At 41.5% G+C, this 18,822-nt stretch overlaps 1 pseudogene; it reads left to right on the forward strand.

Moving 5' to 3' along the window:
• The first annotated feature begins 6,805 nt into the window (after window positions 1-6,805).
• LOC136424655 (uncharacterized) lies at window positions 6,806-11,398 on the forward strand (annotated as a pseudogene).
• Window positions 11,399-18,822: the final 7,424 nt, after the last annotated feature.

Here is an 18,822-nt window from a genome sequence, read left to right on the forward strand (position 1 = left end):
GGTCGGGCGGTACGGTTCCCACAAGTCAACAGAATGTTTTTCACGAATGCGCACACGGACTTGGGTCGGGCGGTTCGTTTCCCACAAGTCAACAAAGTGTTTTCACGAATGCGCACACGGACTTGGGTCGGGCGGTACGGTTCCCACAAGTCAACAGAATGTTTTTCACGAATGCGCACACGGGCTTGGGTCGGGCGGTACGTTTCCCACAAGTCAACAAAGTGTTTTCACGAATGCGCACACGGACTTGGGTCGGGCGGTACGTTTCCCACAAGTCAACAGAATGTTTTCACGAATGCGCACATGAACTTGGGTCGGGCGGTACGTTTCCCACAAGTCAACAAAGTGTTTTCACGAATGCGCACACGGACTTGGGTCGGGCGGTACGTTTCCCACAAGTCAACAGAATGTTTTCACGAATGCGCACATGAACTTGGGTCGGGCAGTTCGCACAGACGATAATGTGTAAAAGTCACTTTTGGAATGTTTCAGGTAGTGTATGGCTACATTTAAAGTTTTTCTAACGATAGATTTACACCTTTGATCAGCTATGTGACTTTTCCTACCCCTAACCTCTCCCTCGCCTCTCGCTGATACGTGCCGATTACTGAGTACGGTCAGGGTGAGGTGAATTTCTCTTTAACACACGTTTGTCATAATATGTCAAGAGCTAACACTTGTCGTTTCTCCACGGTGTGGAAACTCTTCATCTCACCACGGGCAACTGTTAATTCTGCTCTTGAAATCTAACTGAACAGTATGGAACAGGCAGACGCAAACTTGGAGCAAGAGATCGTCTGACATTCTTATCAGTCACAAAGGCAAGTGATGTGAGACGAAGAAAAAGCACGAGGAAGTGCCATTCTCTTTATCAAAAGCTGCTATCTAACTGCACGACAGCACAAATCGGGCGAGTGGATTCTGAAACAAAGCCCAGCCTCGCAGAGCGACAGCATAAATTAGTGTTGTGTGCCGAACATTAGCACCTAGATGGCGGTGTTTTCTGAACAAGAACCAGATGAGCGGCACACAGCAGGATTCTCAGCGAGAGCCGAGGGAGAGTAGATCGAGATGAATAGGGGTAGGAAAACAGAAGAAAGGAATATATATTGTGAGTAATGGAAGGATATTGAGGTTTAGGAGCGCATGATAGGGTGAAAGGGTTGACCCAGTCTTTTCCACCCATATCTTAACCCGAACAGAGGGCAAGTGACGTGGGATTTGGTACTATCCCAAGTTACTAATGCACTCTGGGAAGGGGTAAGATATTAACATACCCCACATGTCATTCTGGTGTCGCAGGGAAGGGATAGGAAAGGTGAGCCATAGTGCGATATAAGGGATTAGCACCATTGGAGTTTATAAAGTGTTTAAAAAAAATTAAAAAAAGAATCATGCGCATGCAGAGTAACTTGGACCGGGCGATTGGGTCCCCGCAAGTTATCCAAAAAGGTTTTTACTCATGCTTATGAACCGCAAGTTATCCAAAAAGATTTTTTACATTCCTGCTTATGAATTTGGCAGTTTAGTTTTCCCGCAAGCTTCCAAAAAAAGATAGCCAGATTACCAGTCTCTACGGGTCGGCTTAAGTGTGTTTTACCGGGCCCTTTTGACCCGTTTTTTCTCTGCCAGATTGTCTTTCTAACCTGTGTAAGTTGTAACGGCTATACAGAGTTTCGCTAAGCTCTACCAGCCTCCGCGGGTCGCTGGGAGGGTGGTAGAAATTGACCAAATGGAAACGAATGATACCCTCCATGGCCAAAGTCCCCCAGGCAAATGATCTCCCTATAGCCAGCGCGGTTACTAGTAGTCTGGTAGAGACTAGAGTCCCGCAGTCTCGCCGCCGCCAGTGACGATGTAATTTGATCCAAGGAGGTCTTTGTTTAATCCAAAACCGTTAAACCAACACCCCGAGCAGGCTAATCTCCCTGGGCGGGGGTCACTCCCAGCACCGTAGAGATTTCGGGGTAGTCTCTACCTAGCCTGTATTTACACAAGCTCTCAACCGTAGGTTACTGACCCCCACCCAAGGGTAAGGCGGTTACGGGACCGGCTGGACACTTTTCACTTTCGAAATGGGTGAAATGTGATCTACATTGTGGACTGACTCTACCGGCTAATCATTTCCTTTCCTCCCAAATTCTACGATTCATACGCCCGTAAGAAGCCCTGGTGGAGGCTAATTTCGGGGAGCCGCTGATGGTATGGTTTCCAAGCTACAAAAAAAAAAAGGAAGCGAATCTGTGTAACATCCGTTTGGCTAGAGGCATTTGGATTCGCACGGAAGTGGTAAGATCACTCACGCGAAGATAATCACTCTATATGTAAAACACCGTCCTTTGTGAGTGATTAGACTATCAGAGTTCCCGCCAACTTTATGACACCGTTTCCATGTCGGTGAATGCAAGGAGGTGAATGGTAAGAATACGAGTCTGGGCGGTCGCTCTCAAGAACAGAACAAAACCTGCAACACTGGTCGGAGAAGAGGCACTTTAGGTAGGCTTCCTACAATAAAGAGCGTTGTACAGCCTATTTTCAGACAGAAGGATTCAGAAAGTGATAATGCATAGGTCGCACAAGAAGGCTCTCTGCCATAGTACCAGCACGTGCCATGAGACGCTATACTATGTAACCAAACACCACAGGGTGTCAGCAGTGACAGCCGTCGGATCAGGTCATTGACCTTTTTGTTTGGAGAAGACGAAAAAAGAAATTCTCTCCTTTTCTTTGAAAGTAGGCATTACAAATTAAGACCTTCATTTATTCACCAATTAAGACAAAGAACGAGGAAAGAGAAAAAGGCTAGCGGCCGTGGGAAGGTGACATCCGCGCCACGTACGCTTTGCTTCTGTTCGGGCTTCGGCCCAGTCTTTTCCACCCATATCTTAACCCGAACAGAGGGCAAGTGACGTGGGATTTGGTACTATTACTAGTACAACTGTATTGCCAGTGGTTGGTCGTACTTGGGCTGTAGCTTTATCTTGTTAAATCGCTGTACCTATCGTATTGTAGATCTCCTTATCATAGCACTTGCGCTCTAAATTGTATCTCTCCCACTTGTGATACACAGTTTTACCAGAGTGAGTAAACACCCCTTAGCTGGACAGAGCATTGGATAAATCGTACCTCCCCCTTCCCGGCACCGGGGAGTTAGGATTGGGTAGCCCGCTCGCAGCGACAGTCTGCCTTACGTAGATGACAAGTCTCCGAGACTAGAACTCAACAACTCAACTCTTCACTTGAACAGACTTCTGACATGGATGATGTGTACTACGAGCTCACCTACTTCTACATCCCTTACCTACCGTTGTAACCACCTCCATTGAGAAGTTATGTGCAGACAAGTATAGGAATTCCGGGTGTCAATAACTTATACTGTCGGAGTTATCAGTTCTGTTATTCTCCTGTTATATACGCGCTGTTACCAACGTTCTGTCAGTAGAATGTCTGATCTGATGAGGAGCCAATAAATGTCCGACCGCCTTAACGGTGTCGCGTCGCGACTATCCTACTTGTGTTGCATTATCTGTGAGTAGACAAGAAATGGAGTTCTCTTCGGAACTTGTGAAGAAGAGAAAGCCTGTTAATACCTAAACTAATAATATGGTCCGCCATCTTGGATTTTGACCGATGACGTCATCAAATTAGCATGGTTTATGAATATTAAATCATGAAAGTTACATTAAATTACATATGATGTTATACATGGAGGACACTAGTGTGGTTGAGCAAGAAAACATTAGAAAAAGTCTGTGTTTAAACCGAAGTTAGTGAATTTTGGCGCGGCCACTTTTAGCCCCCCCCCCCCCCCCAGTCTAGATAGGGTTAATGATGTTAAGGTGGCAGTACACAGTATTTGTCCGCGACCCCCGGGATCTGTGACGCGGGGTAAGTAAATAGTGCGCTCTAAATGTTGGACCGCATGGAAACACTTAACCCTCATCCGACCGACACATTTTTGCGACGAATCTGGCCGTATGGGGTCCAAACGGACCCCATTTTGCTTTGTCCCCTAAATATATTTCTGGTGGATCTTATTGTAGTTATTGTGCATATCCTGTTTCAATAATCTATGGAGAATATTTTGACAAGTTTTGGTGTTGATGAGTAATGCTCATTATCATAATTTATGCAGAAAATGAGGACAACACGCATTTTCCTTTAACCCTATCTAGACTGGGGGCAAAAGTGCCCGCGCCAACTTTGACGTCGTATAACTGCCAAACGACGTATGCTAGGACTACCAAACTTGGTGACTTTTCCTAAAATTTAGTTGGCAACAGTTTCATGATAAAAGTTCAAGTTTATCATTTTTCCTGTTGCCATGGCAACGGGTTTCTGACAGGCATTTTATACAAAAAGTCACTCATTTAAAAAAAAAGATATTTCTCAGTTTTTTTCTCCATCACACTAGTTTCCAGCATGTATAACATCATATGTAATTAGATGTAACTTTCATGATTTATTATTCATAATTTATGCTAATTTGATGACGTAATCGCTCAAAATCCAAGATGGCGGACAAGATGATTATTTTAGGTATAAACGGGCTTTTTGCCTTCAAATTCGTCACTACCTGGTATTTTCTTAACCAGAAACATTCAGATTAACGTTTCCAGTCTCTTTTCTTTGTGATTTGGGGTCATAAATGGAAAAAATGTATTTTAAACATTTCAAAATGGCCGATCCAAGATGGCGGATCCCAGGGCTCGCTAACAACACATGACGTCATTCTTTGACGTCATTTTGACGTCAACGTAATCGCCATTGACGTCGTATGCCTTGGCATACCTTAAAATCAATAATACACTCTATTTTGTTTAATACCTTTCGATATTACGGGACTTCCCTATTTAGGCTACAAAATCACGTCGATGACGTCATAATTATGTCATATTACGCCATAACGTCACCAAATTTACAGAAATTATAAAACTTTACATGAACATCACTCCCTGCAAATTTGGTGAGGATACATTATACCGTTTGGAAGTTATGAGGTATTTATTTCAAATTACGTAATAAACAATGCGAAATCATCTGGGGTCCGTTTGGACCCCAGCGGACAACACACAAACTTTAGAGTATACAGTCAAACCTGTCTATAGCGGTCACTCAAGGGACTGGCCAAAACTGGCCGCTAAGGACAGGTGGCCGCTATGGAGAAAATGTTGATTAATTGACCACGAGTGACACATGTTTTCAGGTACCCACTGAGATACATTTATTCACCGTACAATACACATGTAAACATTACATAGGTAAGGTACATTTTAGAAATTCGACTGTTGTTCTTTTACTTCTATTATGGGCTTGAAAAAAGAATTATTGTATCTGCCAACTCTAAAATCCATGGCTTGCTCGAGCTTCATGTCTGAACAGACCAGCATCGCCATACTCTACTCTTGAACCAGCCGATTCCTACCTGGCCGAAGAAACTCTACTCTACTCTACTCTTGATCCTTCGCGACTGACGCTGCCGGCACACGCGTCACCAACGAGTTTTAATCATATGAAACAAAGTCCTTCGCAGCAAAATGCCACCTAGTTAGTTAAGAACAAAATATATGTTGCTCAGTTGCCACTTACTGTTCGTTTTCGACCGTTTTCAAACATAAAATCGTTGTTGTTGTTGTTGTTGTCCTTGTTTAACGTCTATTATTTCGTTAGACATGGTCTCCAGGTGCTGTGCTGGTCGCTAGGTTTCAGTTCTTGTTGATTTCTCGCTAGGTTTTTAGCACTTGGTGACTTGAGGTAGCGTGTTGCTGGGTGTGTTTCAGTTGAGCACGTCGAATCTGCGAGTGCTCTCGATGTACTGGGAGAATGTTCTGTACATCTGTGTGTTGATTACGTCTGTGAGGTCTTCGTGGCGACAATTTTCCTTAGTCTGTTGTTGTTTGCTTGTCATGATCGGCTTCTACCATTATGCTAATAGGGTAATGAGAGGAAGGTCGCTCTTTTGAGGGCTCTTTTCTTTTCAGAAAATTGCAATAGCCCAAATTTTACATCATAGTAATGTTATCCATATTTAATTTAAAGCTTTTGGTTAAGTAATTATCCTCAGTGATAGTTTGCAGCAAAATAAATTTAACACACTGTACCTCCACAACAGTGGTGTCTTCCGATGACCTTTATGCTGCTCCGCCATTTTGAAAATCGTGTTTGGGCACATTTTCGGATGAATTTCCGGGGAAAACGGAAATATTGGGCCGACATTGAAACATTCTTGTTTTCTTTATTATTATCCTGTAAAGTTGAGTTCACATGAACTTGATAACTGCATTTAAAAAATGAAGATTTTGAACCCGGCGTGCGGTGGCGATGCGGCTTCTACCGGCGCACATTGACCGTACTCGGCAGTGTTACTGTACTCGCGGGACCGAAAATCGTCTGGCCGCGACCGCGTTGGACAGGTGGCCGATATAGCCTAATTCTTAATGCTTATGTCAATGGGAAAAATCCAAGGGACCGACAAAAAGTGACCACTATGGGCAGGTGGCCGCTATGCAAAGGTGACCGCTAATACAGGTTTGACTGTACATGTAACTTCCACAAAAATCGGCCAATACCGGTAAAAAATTCTCAGGAGTTGTAAGACATCTACATAAACAAGAGTCTTAGGACCCAAAATCTCCATGAAACTATGTTTTTTTATTAAACCAGTTCCCCCCATTCTATATCGCTCAATGAACCTATTACATTATTACGCTGCTATGACACTACGTCAGCACGCAGTGTGTGTCTATGTGACACTACAACATAGGCGACTTTGTTTTACAGGGTTAAGGACCTTATAAAGAGCGGCATGGCAAAGTACGTCATTGACCCGGATTCATCGGTCACCGATAAGGTGTTGTCCAGTGTAGGCAATGTCAGTAACATCCCTGGCCCTATCGTCACCAACTGGACGGACGACTGTCAGTCTGTGCCCAATAACTTCCAATATTTGGCAATTTTTTTAATACCTGGTCAAGAGAGAGATCAAAATAGTCCATGTCCATGACGCAGATCAGGAGACGTTAGAGGTGACAACAACGCCTTTGCCCGTGGCAGAAAAGCCTCCAAAGAAAGGTTATAATTACTTTGCCTCCAGACACGTCGATGACGTTAAGTTCAATCCTCTCGACGAAGTCACTTACGTGACAGCTAAAGTCCTCTCATCAATGAAAGAAAATCGACATAATGTGCGAATCATACTGGACAATAGATCGGGTCTTGTGAAAACCGCCAGGTGTACATGTGTAGCGGGCAAGGGAGGGAAATGCAGTCATATTGGTGCTGTGTTATTTTACCTACTGGACTACGTCACGACTGTACGCACACTTCCGCCATCCTGTACAAGCCAGCCACAGAAGTGTCACCAGCCTACAAGAAAGAAGAAGAAAAATACAAGACCAATCAGAACAGGTAAAGACACACAAGAAATGTATAATGTACGGCAAATGACATGGATAACAATTACAAACTAGAGTTCCACGACCTCATACCTTCGCCAAATGATTTTAACCTTTACGACTGACGTATTATGAGTGTTTTCCATCAATTATTAATCATACCAGTTAATAATCTTCTCCATCCAAATAACAGAAGTTGTCAGAAGTATGAGCTAAACAAAGAAGGTTATGCTAACATTTATCATCAATTGTGCAAATGATGTCCTTATTAGCATAATTTAATTCAACGATGATCACATTCACATAACTCCCAAATGCCGCAAGTTGATGAAATTGTCATTTAGTTATGGGGTAATAGTACTTTCTCATTTGCATAATTGATATCTATTAATATTTCTCTCTTCCTCAGTTACATGTCACATGTTCGAGAGACCTTTTATGAAATTCGGCGAAAGTATAAACTTTCCTGACTAATTATGCAAATTAGATACTTATTTGCATAATAAGTATCTAATTATGTAAACCAAAACTCAAGCTATCTACGTACTAAAAATTATGACCATCTATCAAGGCCTTCTTGAGTTATTCCCTTTCAACGTTTGAAACAAAATCGGCTCCTGCAGTTCAAAAAAAGCTGCTAGGTGGCCCAAACCTACATTACTTAATTTCCCTCTAAAGAGCTATCTGCCACTCGAAAATCATGACCACAGCATGTTCAGAACGCGAGGTATCGAACCCGAAAGTTCTGCTGCAGTACCTTAACAAGCTGCTAGGGAACCCAAAATCGAGTTAATTCCAGGTCGCATCAAGACCCATCCACATGGCAAATATCAAGACAATCCATGCAGGCCTTCTCGAGTTATCCTGCTAACCCCCACACACACAAACGCTACCGAAAACATAACCATCTTGGCGAAGGTAACAAGTAGACCTGCCATTACGACTACCACAGAATTTTGGAGGGAAATGTGTGTTGTAACTAGGAAACAGACTTTATATAAATCATGTATAGATTAATTCCACATGACAGGAGGGCGGAAGCCAGGCATTCTGGAAGATGACCCCAGGGTCACCAGCCTGCCAGCCTGAGCTCCCTCAGCTGCCTGGTACAGTCACTAATGCTGCAATATAACACATTTTTACACTTTTCTCGTTAATTATGCAAACTACTTCGCCAAAAATCTAATCATCTTGAGATTTCCCACATATACACCGACACACCAAATATGACAACAAACCATCCAGGCGTTCTCGACTTATCGTGTTCACTAACAGACACACAGACAAGCATCAACGAATAACCTTCTTGACGAAGGTAACTATCTAAACTAGTGTACTAGTTCAACATCATAATATAATGCTATGGGATAGTACCTTTCACTTCGTAATGGTATGGTTCCTCTTTTGTAAAGCGTTATACCTACCAATGCACCAACTACCAGCCCTTTTTTGCTGGTGTTGTAGTAGGAACAGTGGAATTGGAAAAAAAGAAAATAATTAAAATGAAAACATTAACAGAAGCGTAAGAACATTCAAACACCAATCACCATCTCTTTCACTTTATTTTTATCGTAAAGCTACTATCGTAGGCTTTTCTGTTATACTAGTTTGTTCAATTTTTTTAGGGCAGCGTCCAGTAGAGAAGCACATCCTCGGTAAAACAGTTGTCAGGAAGAGGGCCCTCGCGGGGTATGAAGATTACGTCGCAGCTTCGAAGAGGGAAAAATTCAACACAACAATGTTGAAGAAAGACCTGCTAGCTCTGAAACACGACACGTGCCTACTACAGTTGTTGGACTCCTCTACGGACAGTGCAAGTGAGGGCGACGACGACAGCACGGACCAAGTTCCGCATCTAACCCCAGAAGAGCTTGTATATAGAAAATTAGAGGTGAATTTTAGAAAACATATTCCTAAAAAAACATGAAACATTGTCCGTGTCGGCATTTAATTCATTTTAACTGTTTTAAACCATTTATTGTGAAACATTTCAACTAGAGGAATCTCATTTCATACAAAGTCACCTGTGGCTGTGTTTTAACGTTTTTAACGAGTCCATAACGAATGGGTATTAAAACTAACTTCTGACCATCTTCCATGACATTTTTTCACGGAATGAGGTATGTAATGTTTCTAAAAGAATGCCTTCTGTTTCTTGCTGGTGGACGACGAATCAAGAATTGAAATCGAGAAACGGACAAGGGGACAAGCATCTAACATATAATGGTTCCGGGAAAAGAAAGGGCGCATCACGGCTAGCAAGGCCAAACGTTTTTGTGGGAATGTGGAGGTAGCTAACCTTGTGAAGGAAGTAATTACTGTGGGTGATCCAAAAAGAAAACCTATTTCAAAACACATGGAGTATGGGGTATGCAATGAAAATAAAGCCGCCAATATGTATGCAAATCAACAGCGAGCTTGTGGAAATGTAGTTCAGATGCAGGAGTGTGGCTTGTTCGTTGACAAACAGCATGGGCAGTTAGCAGCAAGTCCCGATAGACTCGTGACTTTGAATGGTGATACAGGCACCCTTGAGATAAAATGCTTGTCTGCATCACTGGATTTAACACCACTTCAAGCTGTTGAACAAAAACGAAAACAATCCCACTTTCCCCTCAAACTTGCCAACCAGGTCCCTATATTGAAAGAAGCCCACCCATACTTCTACCAAGTCCAAATGCAAATGGCAGTGGTGGGGTGCAAGTGGTGCCATTTTGTTGTATTTACTAATGCAGACAGTCCAGTTTTGATCATCAGAGTAGAGTTTGATGACGAATGGTGGAATGAAACAAAAGCAAAACTCTTGCAGTTTCACTCCAAATTCATTGTACCAGCACTAGTTTTGCAGGAGTTTGGAAAAAAATAATTAACGTTTAAAAGAAGCTAATCTGATAACTAATCTATAGATTTTTCTAGAAGAAAGATTGAGTAAAACGGAAGGTATCAATTCAGAATTACCGGCAGGTGGATTTAAAATGTCTGATATAACAATTTTTTTTTATAAAATGTTTAGCCAGCTAGAGTTCAGTTACATGAACTGTCCATTTCAGAGAAGGACATGTGTTGTTTTGTAACTCTATGGACTACGTTGAACACGTTTTCTATCATTGTGATGCTGTCGAACCCATATGGTTAGAACTAGAAAAACTTTATTGTACCAAATATGAAAGTAGATTATCAGTATCCGTACACAAGACATCGTTCTTATTATAAAATTGAAACATTTTGATATATTAACGTATTGATATTAACGTTACTTAGGATGTTCCCAATTGGCAAATATACGTATGATATATACAATGGAAATAGTGTTATATTGTTTGAAAATGAATGCATCTTGAGAACTTTAATACAATTACTGCTTGTTATACGTAATGTATGTATCAGTTGAATGTAAATGTCTCATATGTAAATGAAGGTTGATGAAAAATAACGTATCATTATTCAGTGTTACTTATAAACAAATATGCATCATTCTATTCTCGACACCTACATTCGCTGATTGACGACGTGCACATTAAGCACTGTCCTCTCATGTTGGCGTAGAATGTTTCATATCAGAAACAATTGCACTTACTTGTTTAAACATTAGTCTGTTAAGATACTGTTTAGTTAGCTGTTTCATGTTGTAGATCACTATCGATAAGTGGTGGCCAGAATAAAACAAGTCTGGTGCACACTTGAAATATATGGTTTATCTGTTTCCAGTAAGTGACTGGGACAAGAAGTGCCATTGCTTGATTCGTCCCATACATATTTCCACATGGATGCGCACTCTTGCCAGGGCCACTGACTCAACCAGTTTGTTGACTTCCATTTGCTCTTTGTCCAACAGGAAATGTGGCACCACGAGACGCAAGCCACGCCTTGCCACTGCTTCTTTCATAGTAAATCCCCTATCAGCCATGATGGCGTCCTCTCGCTCACATTGATTGAGTAGTCCGGACTGTAGTGTAATGTCGTTATCACTGATTGACCCTTCGAATAAATCAGATATGAATGTTGGTACGCCTGGTGGACTGATACCTATGAGCGCCTTCAGCGTATTGCAGTGTTTGTATACAGAATACGTTGCAGCTTGAACTTCAAAGTCCGATGGTCTTTCCATGTGTATTTCTGTACAGTCAACGATCCTTGTACAAACCCTGAAAACACTTCGGCATGTACTTGCGGACTTTGCTCTTCGACATCCATATGTTGATATCTGACAGTGCACTGTGCATGAAGTTAATCCAGGTGACAACAATTCTGGTCACATGAGGTGGTGACACGCCAAACCTGTCGGCTAGATCTTTGTTTGCAGAACCTTGCCTCAGTTTTACCAACGTCATGAACATTTCGTCGATTGGTAGCGTCGCGTGTTTTTTACCACACTTTGCACGCGTGCCATCAGTGTGCTGAGCCTCTGCGTTTACAGAGGCCCAATACCTTAACTTATCTTCACTAGCCTCGATGAAGTTATCATAAAATGCCATGAGAGCTTCGTAACTGTAGAAGCCGGTCCAAAACCGTATGTCCTCATCCGACCCTTCGAATCGCCTGAGACCAAATTGATCTAAAGACCTCAGTTCTACGACTGTCTCCAGTTGCTCTTTTACTCCGCGTAGCAGCTGGATCGTCAAGCGAAGTAAGTCTCGAAGTTTTTCGACATCGTCCTCCGTTCCCATGGCACTACTGATCGCATCTAGAATGGATATCAGTTCATCCTTCATCATTAGATATGTACTTTCATAATACTGCTTGCTTAATGATTCCCGTGGTGATGCTTGTTCGATGGCTTTACCGACATTATTGCAGTTGTCACCGTCTGGGAACTTGGATTAGAAACGCTAGAGATCTTTTTGACAAGACGCCTTCTGCAGGCTACTGATTTACCTCTCAGGTGTAACGACGGATGCGGCGCCTGTTTTCTTGGTTGTCCGTACTTGAAATGGTTGCTACAAATCCTTGTATTTTTTTGTGACCGTATAGTTCTTTCTGTTTATGATTTTTTCCCATTTCTTGAAGTGTTTCAGGGGGCAACTGTGAAAAACAAGATAACCGTCTCTCATATGGTCCGTTACGTGTTTCTTGATTATCCATCTGAAAAAAAATGCGAAAATCACCTAAACACATGTAAGACGGCAAACATTTCTACAACAAAGACCAGAAAATGAATGCAACTTTTTTACCAATCTTAAATGTATACAACAAAATCTCTATTAGGAAGTAAGTTAATGTCTTCTATGTCTCAACGCCACATCATAATGTAACGTTACGAAAACAACTAAGTAGCAGATGGCATCCTTTTTCTCCGGATTACTTTTACTACGAGTTTTCCATGTTTGCTTTCTTCGTTGATTGAAATACTTTCTACTTACTTTTCTGGGTGCCTTCTGTCATTAGCGCATCCAACAACGGCGCAGCGATGGGACATGTTCACGACTGGAACTGTTCTTCTTCACATTATGGCGCTAGAGGCAGCGAAAATCAATCACGTCCACACACCTGTCTTTGAAAACTGATTAAGAAAAACTTATTAGGCTGTTCTACGTCGTTTCCAATGCAAATCCGAGCTTTCGCAGACAAAAAATTTCAAAGTGATAATTTCGCTCAAAACCTCTGTTTTAAGGCCTATTTCGACGTTTTGAAGCCTAATACGGCCTTTGCCGGTAAAATTTCATCTTGGCTTTTTTTCTCGCCAAACCGCTCGGAATCGTTTGCAAACGACTTAGAACAGCTTATTAGGCCGTTCTACGTCGTTTCCAATGCAAATCCGAGCTTTCGCAGACAAAAAATTTCAAAGTGATAATTTCGCTCAAAACCTCTGTTTTAAGGCCTATTTCGACGTTTTGAAGCCTAATACGGCCTTTGCGAGTAAAATTTCATCTTGGCTTTTTTTCTCGCCAAACCGCTCGGAATCGTTTGCAAATGACTTAGAACAGCTTATTAAGCCGTTCTACGTCGTTTCCAATGCAAATCCGAGCTTTCGCAGACAAAAAATTTCAAAGTGATAATTTCGCTCAAAACCTCTGTTTTAAGGCCTATCTCGACGTTTTGAAGCCTAATACGGCCTTTGCCGGTAAAATTTCATCTTGGCTTTTTTTCTCGCCAAACCGCTCGGAATCGCTTGCAAACGACTTAGAACAGCTTATTAGGCCGTTCTACGTCGTTTCCAATGCAAATCCGAGCTTTCGCAGACAAAAAATTTCAAAGTGATAATTTCGCTCAAAACCTCTGTTTTAAAGCCTATTTCGACGTTTTGAAGCCTAATACGGCCTTTGCGAGTAAAATTTCATCTTGGCTTTTTTTCTCGCCAAACCGCTCGGAATCGTTTGCAAATGACTTAGAACAGCTTATTAGGCCGTTCTACGTCGTTTTCAATGCAAATCCGCTTTTTCCCAGACAAAAAATTTCAAAGTGATAATTTCGCTCAAAACCTCTGTTTTAAGGCCTATTTCGACGTTTTGAAGCCTAATACGGCCTTTGCGAGTAAAATTTCATCTTGGCTTTTTTTCTCGCCAAACCGCTCGGAATCGCTTGCAAATGACTTAGAACAGCTTATTAGGCCGTTCTACGTCGTTTCCAAAGCAAATCCGAGCTTTCGCAGATAAAAAATTTCAAAGTGATAATTTCGCTCAAAACCTCTGTTTTAAGGCCTATTTCGACGTTTTGAAGCCTAATACGGCCTTTGCCGGTAAAATTTCATCTTGGCTTTTTTTCTCGCCAAACCGCTCGGAATCGTTTGCAAATGACTTAGAACAGCTTATTAGGCCGTTCTACGTCGTTTTCAATGCAAATCCGCTTTTTCCCAGACAAAAAATTTCAAAGTGATAATTTCGCTCAAAACCTCTGTTTTAAGGCCTATTTCGACGTTTTGAAGCCTAATACGGCCTTTGCCGGTAAAATTTCATCTTGGCTTTTTTTCTCGCCAAACCGCTCGGAATCGCTTGCAGATGACTTTGAACAGCTTATTAGGCCGTTCTACGTCGTTTTCAATGCAAATCCGCTTTTTCCCAGACAAAAAATTTCAAAGTGATAATTTCGCTCAAAACCTCTGTTTTAAGGCCTATTTCGACGTTTTGAAGCATAATACGGCCTTTGCCGGTAAAATTTCATCTTGGCTTTTTTTCTCGCCAAACCGCTCGGAATCGCTTGCAAATGACTTAGAACAGCTTATTAGGCCGTTCTACGTCGTTTTCAATGCAAATCCGCTTTTTCCCAGACCAAAAATTTCAAAGTGATAATTTCGCTCAAAACCTCTGTTTTAAGGCCTATTTCGACGTTTTGAAGCATAATACGGCCTTTGCCGGTAAAATTTCATCTTGGCTTTTTTTCTCGCCAAACCGCTCGGAATCGCTTGCAAATGACTTAGAACAGCTTATTAGGCCGTTCTACGTCGTTTTCAATGCAAATCCGCTTTTTCCCAGACAAAAAATTTCAAAGTGATAATTTCGCTCAAAACCTCTGTTTTAAGGCCTATTTCGACGTTTTGAAGCATAATCCGGCCTTTGCCGGTAAAATTTCATCTTGGCTTTTTTTCTCGCCAAACCGCTCGGAATCGCTTGCAAATGACTTAGAACAGCTTATTAGGCCGTTCTACGTCGTTTTCAATGCAAATCCGCTTTTTCCCAGACAAAAAATTTCAAAGTGATAATTTCGCTCAAAACCTCTGTTTTAAGGCCTATTTCGACGTTTTGAAGCATAATACGGCCTTTGCCGGTAAAATTTCATCTTGGCTTTTTTTCTCGCCAAACCGCTCGGAATCGCTTGCAAATGACTTAGAACAGCTTATTAGGCCGTTCTACGTCGTTTTCAATGCAAATCCGCTTTTTCCCAGACAAAAAATTTCAAAGTGATAATTTCGCTCAAAACCTCTGTTTTAAGGCCTATTTCGACGTTTTGAAGCATAATACGGCCTTTGCCGGTAAAATTTCATCTTGGCTTTTTTTCTCGTCAAACCGCTCGGAATCGCTTGCAAATGACTTAGAACAGCTTATTAGGCCGTTCTACGTCGTTTTTAATGCAAATCCGCTTTTTCCCAGACAAAAAATTTCAAAGTGATAATTTCGCTCAAAACCTCTGTTATAAGGCCTATTTCGACGTTTTGAAGCATAATACGGCCTTTGCCGGTAAAATTTCATCTTGGCTTTTTTTCTCGCCAAACCGCTCGGAATCGCTTGCAAATGACTTAGAACAGCTTATTAGGCCGTTCTACGTCGTTTTCAATGCAAATCCGCTTTTTCCCAGACAAAAAATTTCAAAGTGATAATTTCGCTCAAAACCTCTGTTTTAAGGCCTATTTCGACGTTTTGAAGCATAATACGGCCTTTGCCGGTAAAATTTCATCTTGGCTTTTTTTCTCGCCAAACCGCTCGGAATCGCTTGCAAATGACTTAGAACAGCTTATTAGGCCGTTCTACGTCGTTTTCAATGCAAATCCGCTTTTTCCCAGCCAAAAAATTTCAAAGTGATAATTTCGCTCAAAACCTCTGTTTTAAGGCCTATTTCGACGTTTTGAAGCATAATACGGCCTTTGCCGGTAAAATTTCATCTTGGCTTTTTTTCTCGCCAAACCGCTCGGAATCGCTTGCAAATGACTTAGAACAGCTTATTAGGCCGTTCTACATCGTTTTCAACGCAAATCCGCTTTTTCCCAGCCAAAAAATTTCAAAGTGATAATTTCGCTCAAAACCCTTGTTTTAAGGCCTATTTCGACGTTTTGGAGCGAAATACGGCCTTTGCCGGTAAAATTTCATCTTGGCTTTTTTTCTCGCCAAACCGCTCGGAATCGCTTGCAAATGACTTAGAACAGCTTATTAGGCCGTTCTACGTCGTTTTCAATGCAAATCCGCTTTTTCCCAGACAAAAAAATTTCAAAGTGATAATTTCGCTCAAAACCTCTGATTTAAGGCCTATTTCGACGTTTTGAAGCATAATACGGCCTTTGCCGGTAAAATTTCATCTTGGCTTTTTTTCTCGCCAAACCGCTCGGAATCGCTTGCAAATGACTTAGAACAGCTTATTAGACCGTTCTACGTCGTTTTCAATGCAAATCCGCTTTTTCCCAGACCAAAAATTTCAAAGTGATAATTTCGCTCAAAACCTCTGTTTTAAGGCCTATTTCGACGTTTTGAAGCATAATACGGCCTTTGCCGGTAAAATTTCATCTTGGCTTTTTTTCTCGCCAAACCGCTCGGAATCGCTTGCAAATGACTTAGAACAGCTTATTAGGCCGTTCTACGTCGTTTTCAATGCAAATCCGCTTTTTCCCAGACAAAAAATTTCAAAGTGATAATTTCGCTCAAAACCTCTGTTTTAAGGCCTATTTCGACGTTTTGAAGCATAATCCGGCCTTTGCCGGTAAAATTTCATCTTGGCTTTTTTTCTCGCCAAACCGCTCGGAATCGCTTGCAAATGACTTAGAACAGCTTATTAGGCCGTTCTACGTCGTTTTCAATGCAAATCCGCTTTTTCCCAGACAAAAAATTTCAAAGTGATAATTTCGCTCAAAACCTCTGTTTTAAGGCCTATTTCGACGTTTTGAAGCATAATACGGCCTTTGCCGGTAAAATTTCATCTTGGCTTTTTTTCTCGCCAAACCGCTCGGAATCGCTTGCAAATGACTTAGAACAGCTTATTAGGCCGTTCTACGTCGTTTTCAATGCAAATCCGCTTTTTCCCAGACAAAAAATTTCAAAGTGATAATTTCGCTCAAAACCTCTGTTTTAAGGCCTATTTCGACGTTTTGAAGCATAATACGGCCTTTGCCGGTAAAATTTCATCTTGGCTTTTTTTCTCGTCAAACCGCTCGGAATCGCTTGCAAATGACTTAGAACAGCTTATTAGGCCGTTCTACGTCGTTTTCAATGCAAATCCGCTTTTTCCCAGACAAAAAATTTCAAAGTGATAATTTCGCTCAAAACCTCTGTTTTAAGGCCTATTTCGACGTTTTGAAGCATAATACGGCCTTTGCCGGTAAAATTTCATCTTGGCTTTTTTTCTCGCCAAACCGCTCGGAATCGCTTGCAAATGACTTAGAACAGCTTATTAGGCCGTTCTACGTCGTTTTCAATGCAAATCCGCTTTTTCCCAGACAAAAAATTTCAAAGTGATAATTTCGCTCAAAACCTCTGTTTTAAGGCCTATTTCGACGTTTTGAAGCATAATACGGCCTTTGCCGGTAAAATTTCATCTTGGCTTTTTTTCTCGCCAAACCGCTCGGAATCGCTTGCAAATGACTTAGAACAGCTTATTAGGCCGTTCTACGTCGTTTTCAATGCAAATCCGCTTTTTCCCAGCCAAAAAATTTCAAAGTGATAATTTCGCTCAAAACCTCTGTTTTAAGGCCTATTTCGACGTTTTGAAGCATAATACGGCCTTTGCCGGTAAAATTTCATCTTGGCTTTTTTTCTCGCCAAACCGCTCGGAATCGCTTGCAAATGACTTAGAACAGCTTATTAGGCCGTTCTACATCGTTTTCAACGCAAATCCGCTTTTTCCCAGCCAAAAAATTTCAAAGTGATAATTTCGCTCAAAACCCTTGTTTTAAGGCCTATTTCGACGTTTTGGAGCGAAATACGGCCTTTGCCGGTAAAATTTCATCTTGGCTTTTTTTCTCGCCAAACCGCTCGGAATCGCTTGCAAATGACTTAGAACAGCTTATTAGGCCGTTCTACGTCGTTTTCAATGCAAATCCGCTTTTTCCCAGACAAAAAAATTTCAAAGTGATAATTTCGCTCAAAACCTCTGTTTTAAGGCCTATTTCGACGTTTTGAAGCATAATACGGCCTTTGCCGGTAAAATTTCATCTTGGCTTTTTTTCTCGCCAAACCGCTCGGAATCGCTTGCAAATGACTTAGAACAGCTTATTAGGCCGTTCTACGTCGTTTTCAATGCAAATCCGCTTTTTCCCAGACAAAAAATTTCAAAGTGATAATTTCGCTCAAAACCTCTGTTTTAAGGCCTATTTCGACGTTTTGGAGCATAATACGGCCTTTGCCGGTAAAATTTCATCTTGGCTTTTTTTCTCGCCAAACCGCTCGGAATCGCTTGCAAATGACTTAGAACAGCTTATTAGGCCGTTCTACGTCGTTTTCAATGCAAATCCGCTTTTTCCCAGACAAAAAATTTCAAAGTGATAATTTCGCTCAAAACCTCTGTTTTAAGGCCTATTTCGACGTTTTGAAGCATAATACGGCCTTTGCCGGTAAAATTTCATCTTGGCTTTTTTTCTCGCCAAACCGCTCGGAATCGCTTGCAAATGACTTAGAACAGCTTATTAGGCCGTTCTACGTCGTTTTCAATGCAAATCCGCTTTTTCCCAGCCAAAAAATTTCAAAGTGATAATTTCGCTCAAAACCCTTGTTTTAAGGCCTATTTCGACGTTTTGGAGCGAAATACGGCCTTTGCCGGTAAAATTTTATCTTGGCTTTTTTTCTCGCCAAAC

Source organism: Branchiostoma lanceolatum, chromosome 1 (assembly GCF_035083965.1).
Source record: "Branchiostoma lanceolatum isolate klBraLanc5 chromosome 1, klBraLanc5.hap2, whole genome shotgun sequence".
Classification (NCBI taxonomy): Eukaryota; Metazoa; Chordata; class Leptocardii; order Amphioxiformes; family Branchiostomatidae; genus Branchiostoma; species Branchiostoma lanceolatum.